Source organism: Zingiber officinale, chromosome 3B (assembly GCF_018446385.1).
Source record: "Zingiber officinale cultivar Zhangliang chromosome 3B, Zo_v1.1, whole genome shotgun sequence".
Classification (NCBI taxonomy): domain Eukaryota; kingdom Viridiplantae; phylum Streptophyta; class Magnoliopsida; order Zingiberales; family Zingiberaceae; genus Zingiber; species Zingiber officinale.
The window spans coordinates 49,184,301-49,194,263 of record NC_055991.1 but is presented as its reverse complement, the minus strand read 5'-3'; the positions used below and the strand labels follow the sequence as shown (position 1 = coordinate 49,194,263).

At 38.0% G+C, this 9,963-nt stretch overlaps 1 long non-coding RNA gene across 1 annotated transcript; it reads right to left on the bottom strand.

The window, feature by feature from the left end:
- Positions 1-4,454: 4,454 nt before the first annotated feature.
- On the bottom strand, positions 4,455-5,376 carry LOC121968270. Its single transcript, XR_006108035.1, has 3 exons — positions 5,249-5,376; positions 4,990-5,061; positions 4,455-4,658 (listed from the first exon to the last, which is right to left on the bottom strand). It is a non-coding gene; the product is annotated as an uncharacterized LOC121968270 (long non-coding RNA).
- Positions 5,377-9,963: the final 4,587 nt, after the last annotated feature.

The following is a 9,963-nucleotide window of genomic DNA, read 5'->3' as shown; positions in this document are numbered from 1 at the left end:
GGGATAAATTCCCTAGATACCTTCCTAGTGACCTTGTTAGGCTTCTTAGAAGCCTTGGTCACACTTTCTAGGTCAACCCTAGGGATTTCTTCCCTTGTGAACTTTTTAGTGACTTTGTTAGACTTCTTAGAAGTCTTAGTCACCTTAGTTGTAAAAATACTCTTAGGAATAACCTTCCTAGTATTTTTGACTTGATCATTTGATGTAGGGTTGGTTCTATAACTATATGGAACCCTATGGTAAGAAATTACATCCTTCTTAGCCTTAGGTTTGTATCGCAAACCTCTATGTCCATTGGATGACTTTTGTACTCCTAGACCTAGGCTATGCTCATTTTGCCCTTTTAGGATATTTTCCATCGTTTTTAGGGTCTTTTCTAATTTATCAAGTCTTGACCTCAAGACTTGATTTTCCACCATTAAGTCCTTAGTTTTAGGTTTTTCAATGAATTCATGAACATTTTTATTTCTAGACCTATAACTAAAATTCTTAATTTCCTTGTCTAGATTTTTATCTACCTTCCTAGACCTAGGTGTGGTAGTTTTAGCATGTAGAGCCACATGTTTTTCTTTAAACCTTTCATGCTTTCTATTCTTATGGTAAATAGCATTAAAATGATAAAAATTAGAACTAGTATGTTTTTTACCATTATTCAAGGGAGTAGGCTCAATAAATGATACCTTTCTTTTTACCTTGGAGGCTCCCCCTTGAGTTGTGCTTCCTCCATGAGCCTTGACCGCTTTCTTCCCCTTGGGACATTGGCTCCTATAATGCCCCTTTTGATTGCAAGAGAAGCACACAATGTGCTCCTTGCTCTTCTTTGTTCCGGGGGCGGTCTCCTTAGGCTTCACCTTGCCCTTTAGTGCCACTTGGCCTTTCTTGTTGGCCAATTTGGGGCACTTGCTCTTGTACTGCCCATGTTCCCTACACTCAAAACATATAATGTGATTTTTATTTTTAATTGAATTAGTTATACCTTCATGTGTAGGGATGAAACATGATCCTCCATTTGATGTTTCTTGATTTTTGGAGGATACATCATCTTCTTCTCCATTTGACCTGGATGTAGAAGATTCTTCTTGCTCCGGTGTCAATGATCTACACTCCCCCTCAATCCTAGAGGTGGAGGCTTCTTCATCTTCGTCTTGTATATGGAACAAGGAGTATGCCCTCTCCTTGCCCTTTTCATTGCATTCCTTTGAAGATGAAGCTTCTTGGACTTCTTCTTCGGAAGATGAGTATCTCTCACCTTCAGAATTCTCCTCCTCTTGGTCTTGCTCCAATGAGTCACCCTCTTTGGATTCTTCTTGGTTTGGTACAGTGGAGGGGATCTCATGAATCTTTGCCAATTTGCTCCATAGCTCTTTGGCATCTTCAAAATCTCCAATTTGCTCCAAGATGTTGCTTGGCAATAAATTGACCAAAAGCTTGGTCACTTTGTCATTGGCCTTACGTCTTTGGATTTGTTCTTGGCTCCACTTGCTCCTCTTGAGTACTTTGCCTTTGGAATTTGTTGGAGCTTCAAATCCTTCCATTAGAGCAAACCATTGCTCTATCTCCATCATCAAGAAATTCTCGATCCTTGATTTTCAAAGATCGAAGCTTGTTGAAATAAATGATGGAGGCACCCTTGTATCGAATCCAAGTCTGTCTTGGAATTCCATTGAAGTTGAGCTTGATAAAATCTTTGACTTGAAGAATTTTGCTCCAACTTCTTCACCCTCTAGCTCTTTTCCCTTTCCGGCGATGATTCCGGTGAAGAGCAACCTTACTCTGATACCACTTGTTGGGACCGATTATGTAGCTAGAGGGGGAGGGGGGGGGTGAATAGCTCGGCGCGATCCTCGTGCTTGACGTTGCTTGTTTCTTCAAAGATATGCAGCGAAAATACAAGAAACAAAAACATACAACGCTAACAAAAGGATTTACTTGGTATCCACCTCATGTCAAGTATCCGGTCAATCCCTTTGACCTACTTGGTCTTTCCAACACCAGATGTCCGATCAACCTTGATCCATCTGGATTTTCTCGTGTCTGGCTTCACTCACCAGGACTTCCAACTGCCTAGCTTCACTCACTAGGTCTTTCACCTGACTTCACTCACCAGGATTTTCCTTCTGCCTGGCTTCACTCACCAGGACTTTCAACTGCCTAGCTTCACTCACTAGGTCTTTCACCTGGCTTCACTCACCAGGATTTTCATCTGCCTGGCTTCACTCACCAGGGCTTTCCATCTGCTTGGCTTCACTCATCAGGACTTCCCATTGCCTAACTTCCCAGATAGGACTTTCCATCTTCCTGGCTTCACTCACCAGGACTTCCACCTAGCTTCACTCACTAGGATTTCCAGTCAAGTATCCAGTCAACCTTGACCTACTTGACTTCCCTTCACTAGAGGCGCGGGGGGGGGGGGGGGGAATAGCTCGGCGTGATCCTCGTTCTTAACGTTGCTTGTTTCTTGCGATGATGTGCAGCGGAAAATACAAGAACACAAATACAACAACGCTAACTCAAGGATTTACTTAGTATCTACCTCACAAGAGGTGACTAGTCCAAGAATCCACACACTCACGCACCCTCCACTAAGAAAAACACTCCTTTATGGTAACTACCAAAGGCGGAGAAGCCCTACAATACTCTCAATACAACAAGAAAACAAGGGAAGATAAATACAAGAAATATCTTACAAGATATGCAGTGAAAACCCTAACCGTAGCTTCTTCCTCTTGTTGTAGTCACACCTCTTGACTTGGAAGAACCTCCAAGATCCTTCAAGAACTGGCGGTGAGAGTGGAAAACGCTGTGGAGAAGCTGCTATGAAGATCGGAGATGAACAGTGCGAGCAATGGCGAAGAAGGAGCTTGACAACGGCTTTAATCGACGCCAACGGTCGGATCCCAATCGATTAGATTGCTCCCAATCGATTGGGGATGCTTTGGATTGATCGGTGGATCGATCCAGAGCACCTCTGTGCTCTCGAAAATTTGCCTGGATCGATCGGCTGATCGATCCAGGGCTTATCATGCGAAATCGCACCTCCCAATCGATCGCCCGATCGATTGGGGGCTCTGGATCGATCGACGGATCGATCCAGAGCTCTTCTGTTCGCGCGACACTTCTTCCCAATCGATCCACTGATTGATTGGGAGAAAGCTTGTAGCGGGGACTCACCCAATCGATCGACCGATCGATTGGACATGTGCCAATCGATCGGCTGATCGATCCAACTTCTTATTTTTGCCCAAAAACAAGTCCAAAGTCCCCTAAACCAACATCTGGTCAACCATGACCTGTTGGTTCATCATGCCTAGCATCCGGTCACCCTTAACCTGCTAGAACTCGCTCACCAAGTGTCCGGTCAATCCATTTGACCCACTTGGACTTTCCTTCTCGTGCCAAGTATCCGGTCAATCCCTTTGACCTACTTGGACTTTCCACCTCATGCCAAGTATCCGGACAATCCCTTTGACCTACTTGGTCTTTCCAACACCAGATGTGCGATCAGCCTTGATCCATCTAGATTTTCTCGTGCCTGGCTTCACTCACCAGGACTTCCAACTGCCTAGCTTCACTCACTAGGTCTTTTTCCGACGCAGGTACGCTCACTCGTCTTTATGCATTTGTCCTTTACTTTTCATCCTTTCACTGTGCTTCTGGAGAAAAAGTACCTGACTTGAGCGTCGGAGGACCTTACCCGGGGACTTTTTCCCTGGTTCTTGGTCTCTAACGTGAGGGTGGCTTGTCTGAGTGTGTGTAGGACCCTCACCTCGTCATCCCCATCATCATCCCCTATCATCCACCCGTGTAAACCTTTCCAGAAGGTATCCGATCGACCAGGCGTCACCACGACTTTCCGTCAACCGCGGGGACAGTACAGCCGGCCTCCATTACTAAGATAAATTTGAAACAATAATCCATTACTAAGATAAATTTAATTAATTTAGTAATGAACCGAATTAATAATTTTATATTATTTTAATTTGTTCATTGTAATAGTAAAATTCAATTGATTTAATTTATCCAAAAAAAAAAAATTAGTGAGTGTTCGCCCGTTCTATTTTGAAATTATTGCTCAGCCGTATATATATTTTGAAAAACGTTTGGAATATTTCATTCTTTCAATAGACATGTGGCACGAGAATGATCAGTTTTGAAAATAAAAGAAAATCCACACAAAGGAGTGTTTTTAATAGAAGTCAACTCTTCTATTGTTTTTCTATTGTAATTTCATGTTGGACTTATCTGGTGCACAATGCATTAACCGATTGTATTATTTTGGAAAAAATAAAATTTTCATCATCTGCTCAATTGAATTGACTATAAATTAAGCTCATAATTTACTTTTTTTTTTATATAACCTTGGATAAACTTAAAGGACACTTTGGATTAACATAATCATATTTTATTACAATTAACCAATTGTATTATAATATTAAAAAGAATTTAATTCGCGAACAACAGCAATTAACATGTCTTTCCACATTTAAAATATTTTGCAAATGTGAATTACAACAACAAAAAATAATAATCTACTAACATAAACCGGCTTATTTTATATCTAGAAAATTATTGCCTAAACAACACGGCAAACCATTTGTTCATATATATTGTATGTAGCATCTATAAATTTCTTGAGAATTATTGTGGACTTCAAGTAACTGCAAAAAAAATATTAGAAACGATTAACATAAATGAATTAGCTTGAATACAAATTGAAGCCGATTAGCAAAAGGCATGAACAAGGGAAATCCGATGGACATAGTCAATGAGCATTTTGACACATAAATCTCATTCATGATTAGGCTAAAATTTCAATTTAGCTTTTTTACTGATAAATTACTAAAAGATAACTTAAATTAAACAAAATAAACTAGTTTATAAATACATATATAAACCATAAATTTTAATAGATTACTTAAATTAAAATATTTTTTATATAAAGTGACAATTTCTACTCAGATAACAAAATATAAATTCAGAGAAGTTTACCTGAGATATAAGTTGGTGATAAGTTGATACTCAAATAGAAGATGAACCAAACAAAGATAAGTAGTACTAAGTCTAATAATTAGGTTAAGGCGGCCCAAGTTACTGCAAATTCTTAAGAAAAATAAATATAAACATATTTTCATATTAAAAACATAAAACTAGAGAAACATTTTAAAAAGCCCATGGAAGAGCTATACGCTAGCATGAATAATCATGATATTTCTTCTCAAAGAGATTACTAAATTAATGAAAAGGATACTGAAGAGACAATGCTCCCACCATTCTAGAACATACAATCCAAATGTGACCTTGTAGAGGAAAAGCTTTCTATTAATCCAGTGCATCATCCTTGCACTCCAACTCAATTTTGCCACTAAATTCCTTGCCTTTGTAACTCCCCACATCTATTTATATATATAATTATCTGATGTACTTGTTAAAGTATGCATTTATTATGGAGGCAAGATTTGTTATATGTCGGTATCTTATTTATGGCAATCTTAAAAAGTCATACCGCGGGTAGGCATTTGATGTAGACTTGATAGAACAAGTCAACCACTATTTTGCTAATTAAATATTTTCTAGTTAGTCAAAGCACTAGATGTTGAAGATTAATTAGGTGGGCATGTATGGTAAAATTTCATAAGCATCCTTGTAAATTTAACTTACAATTATATTATGTTATCTTTTAAAACCTTTCATATATCTTAGCGAGTTTTCATTCTTACAAGAACTTAATCATTGTAACCGTCAATGTTCCACTTTAATTATAAAAACATTTTTGGATTGGATTATTATCAATAACTTATGATATATTTACATTATAATATACTAAAATAAATAATAAATAATTCACTTAGTTTTATTTTTGGTTTTCTTAGTAAATACTATGTGAACATCTGACCCCGCGCGTACATATCAAGCTGCTTCTGTCTGCCCCGCGCGTTCTCTCTCTCCCTACCTATTTTCTCTCTACCTACCAAAATTTTTTTTTCTACTTACACGTCAACTCGGCGCAATACTCGAATATATGACTATATTATGATATTTTCGTATGAATATTTTTAAAAATATCATTATAAATATTTTATAATAATATATATTAAAAATTATTAATCTTATATTAATGATAACTTTAATAAATGATATTTTATTTGTTTTCAATAGCCAGAATTACTTCGGATTTGGACCAATGGTTGAAATAAGTTCAAAATTAGATTAAAGGTTGTAGATCTTGATAGATGATTGTGACTTACTCTCCATTTGACTTGAATGGATCAATTCTTCACGGATGTCTCAAATCACTCATGATTTTAGATGAATGATCTAGATTGCTTTAGATTGGTTCTCCCCATTTAGACCTAGCTTTGAACCTGATTCGAGTGTATGGTCCCTTGATTGCCTACAAAAGTTACATTCAAATATTTAAACAAAATAATATAAGTAAGAGATAATTTACATTAAAGATCAAAGATAAATTCAACTCACGTAATATGATATAATCACTAATTTAATTATAAGAGATAAAAAAGAACAAATATATGAGCCTAATTATCATGATAAAATGATGATTATCAAAATCCCCTGTACTTATTTTTGCACATTTCAGGAAAGCAAACAAAACTCATAACAAAATAAAAATCATCTCTAAATTAATTTCCTATAAAAGGTAATTAACTAAGACCATATAAAAATCAAATATTTATGAATTCAATCCCTACAATCACTATGTGAAAATCAACAATAGACTTCAGATATTATCCGAAGTAATAGGTAGTTAATTACCGAAGTAGACGTACGTGAAGTAAAAGGGTAAACGTTTTACTTCACCACACGTTACCGAACTCTATCATCGGTTCAAAACTGGTTCAAAATTGAACCGTTTTCGAAGTAAAAAAGCTTTATTACTTCATCAAGACCAGTAAAAATACCAAAGTAATTGATAATATATTACTTCATAGGTTATGTTGTTTGACGAAGTAAAATATGTATACAACTTCACATTTTTTGAATTTTGGTGCAGTAAATATTTTATTTTACTCCCCTATAATTTGACTTAGTCGAAGTATTTATTATTGTATTACTTGTTGGAATTTTCGGGTCGCAAAAACCGCTTTTCCGCGTTGCGGAAACCCTGAATCTCCCATGCCACCGGATCCGTGCGAAGTTTATAAACAAAAATTCGAGTACGAGTTTACTAAAGCCTAGATCTACACTAGAGAAGGAAGTTACCCTCGATGCGATGCCCTTCGTAATCCCGCTCGTCCAACGGTTCGCCAAATCTCGAGATCGTCAAGTGTACAATCCTCTAGAAGTATCCACACGAACAAACTAGGTGGAGAGGCCAAACAAAAGGTGTGCTAGCACCTATGAAGTGTTTGGCCAAGAGAGGAGAGGGAGAGCAAGGAGAGAGCAAGGAAGAAGATGAGTTGAATGAGCCTTGATTGAAAAATCAAATTTCATTCCTCACAATAAGTGGTCGGCCACTCATGGAGTTGTAACCTCCATTCTCATTTAATGTGGCCATTAAAGGGGAGATTTGTAACCTCCATGAGGTGGCACACACATGTGCTAAACATGATGATGTGTAACACCATTATTGGCCACTTAATGCCAACTCACAAATGAGGTGGCATATAGTCAAGTCAAACTTGACTTTTCCTCTTCCTCTCAAGTCAAGTCAAACTTGACATTATAACTCCCACATGGTTGATCTTGTTGGATTTTTTGGGCCGCGAAAACCACTTTTTCGCGTTGCGGAATCCCCGAAACTCCCTAGCCAACGGATCCGTGCAAAGAAAAATCATTCGAAATTACGAGTACGAGTTTACCTAGATCTACACTTAGATCTACATGGAGAAAATCTTATACCTTCGATGCGTGCCCTTCGCGAGTTCCGCTTGTCCAAGGAGATGCCGGATCTCTAGTTGTCAAAGTAGACAACTCTCTAGAAGTATCCACACGAACAAGATGTGTTCTCTAACACACAAGGATGGAGAAGAGAACACCACAAGTGTGCTACCACTTCTTGATGCTCTCGGATGGGATTGGAAGAAGAAGAAAAGAAAAGAAGAGAACACACTCCTCTAAAAAATCTCTATGTGGCTTTCACTAACCTTTCTTCTTGGATTAGACTCACTCTCCTTTCTTCTCCCTTGCTTGAAACCCACGACCAAGAGAAGAGAAGGAGCAAAAAGAGAGCTTGAGGAAGAAGATGATGTGAATGTGAGTGAATGAAAAATTCATTCTCATTCAAAACCAAAAAGGTAACCCCCATTCTCATTAAATGTGGCCATTAAAGAGAATAGATTTGTAACCCCCATGAGGTGGCATACTTTGATGATGTGGCACATCATCATTAGTTCTCCTAATGCCAAATCACTAATAATGTGGCAAATAGTCAAGTCAAACTTGACTCTTCCTCTTCCTCTCAAGTCAAGTCAAACTTGACTTAATCTCTCTCATGGTTGATCAAATCCAACCATTTAATTCAAGACAATTTAATATAATGAATCTAATTCATTTAATTAAATTAATTCAATGAGTCATAATCTAAATTAGACTCATTGAACACATGAATCAACTTGAGTCCAACTCAATTAGCCCAATTAGGATTACTCTTAATCCAATTTGATTCATCACATGAATCTAATCCTCTTGGTTCATCATATGAACCTAATCTCCATCCACTTGTTCTTTGTGTGTGACCCAATAGGTTCTTGTAACGTTGGCAATGCCCCTAAACTCATTTAGAAGCATAAGTAATGAGTGGTATCTAGCAATACATCATTACTACCCAAGTTACAAGAATGTTGAGATCCAACATCACCTTGTGACTACTAATTGTGACTCCTCACAATATATGACAAGTGTCCTTCTATCCTAGACATCTAGATTGATCAATGTGAGGCATAAACCGTGTTATCCTCTGACCAATCTAAATCTTGAACTCCAAGTAGACTCACTAAAACAAATGAGCTCAATATCTCATATTGACTCATTTGGGCATGGCCATGCACTTCGTGGTCTCACTCTATCAAGAATACCGATGTCTCTCCCGTCATATAGGAGGGATAGATTTCATCTACATCACTCACATCCCTCTGCATAATTCGTTACATACCCAGTAGTCGCCTTTATAGTCCACCCAGTTGCGGGTGACGTTTGACGAAACCAAAGTACATAACTCCTTATGTAAGGAACCATGGTGACTTCAGGTCTAAGGACTAGTAGTCATACTAATAGCCACATGAGAAAGTATATGACACTCATATAACGATCCATGATACTTTCTCATGGCGGGTCATTCAGTATACATTCTCTAATGCATACCCATGTGTCAACTTGATATCTCTATATCCATGACTTGTGAGATCAAGTCATCGAGTTGACCTACATGCTAGTCTTATTGCATTAACATTGTCCCTGAATGTTAATACTCGACTAGGAATGATTAAGAGTAGTGTTTCCTATATCATCTCACTATCGATTCAACCAATCGATTGATATAGGTAAGAACATTCTACTCAAGGACGTTATTATACTTAGTTTATTTGGCACCAATACAAGTAAGTATAATAACCAAAAACCAAATGCCTTTATTTATATAGAATTTGATACAACAAGTCCAAAATACAATCATTAAATGATTGGCTCTAGGGCTCTAGCTAACAATCTCCCACTAGCACTAGTGCCAATCAGTGTAGGCTCTAAGGCCCAATGACCTAGTGTGACCATCATGCTTCCTCTGTGCCAAAGCCTTGGTCAAGGGATCTGCGATGTTAGCCTCTGTAGGTACTCTGCAAATCTTCACATCTCCTCTCTCGATGATCTCTCGAATGAGATGGAAGCGCAGTAGTATGTATTTGGTCCGCTGGTGTGAGCGAAGTTCCTTCATCTGTGCTATAGCTCCATTGTTGTCACAATAGAGCTCAATAGGGTCAACAATGCTAGGAACCACCCCAAGTTCAGTGA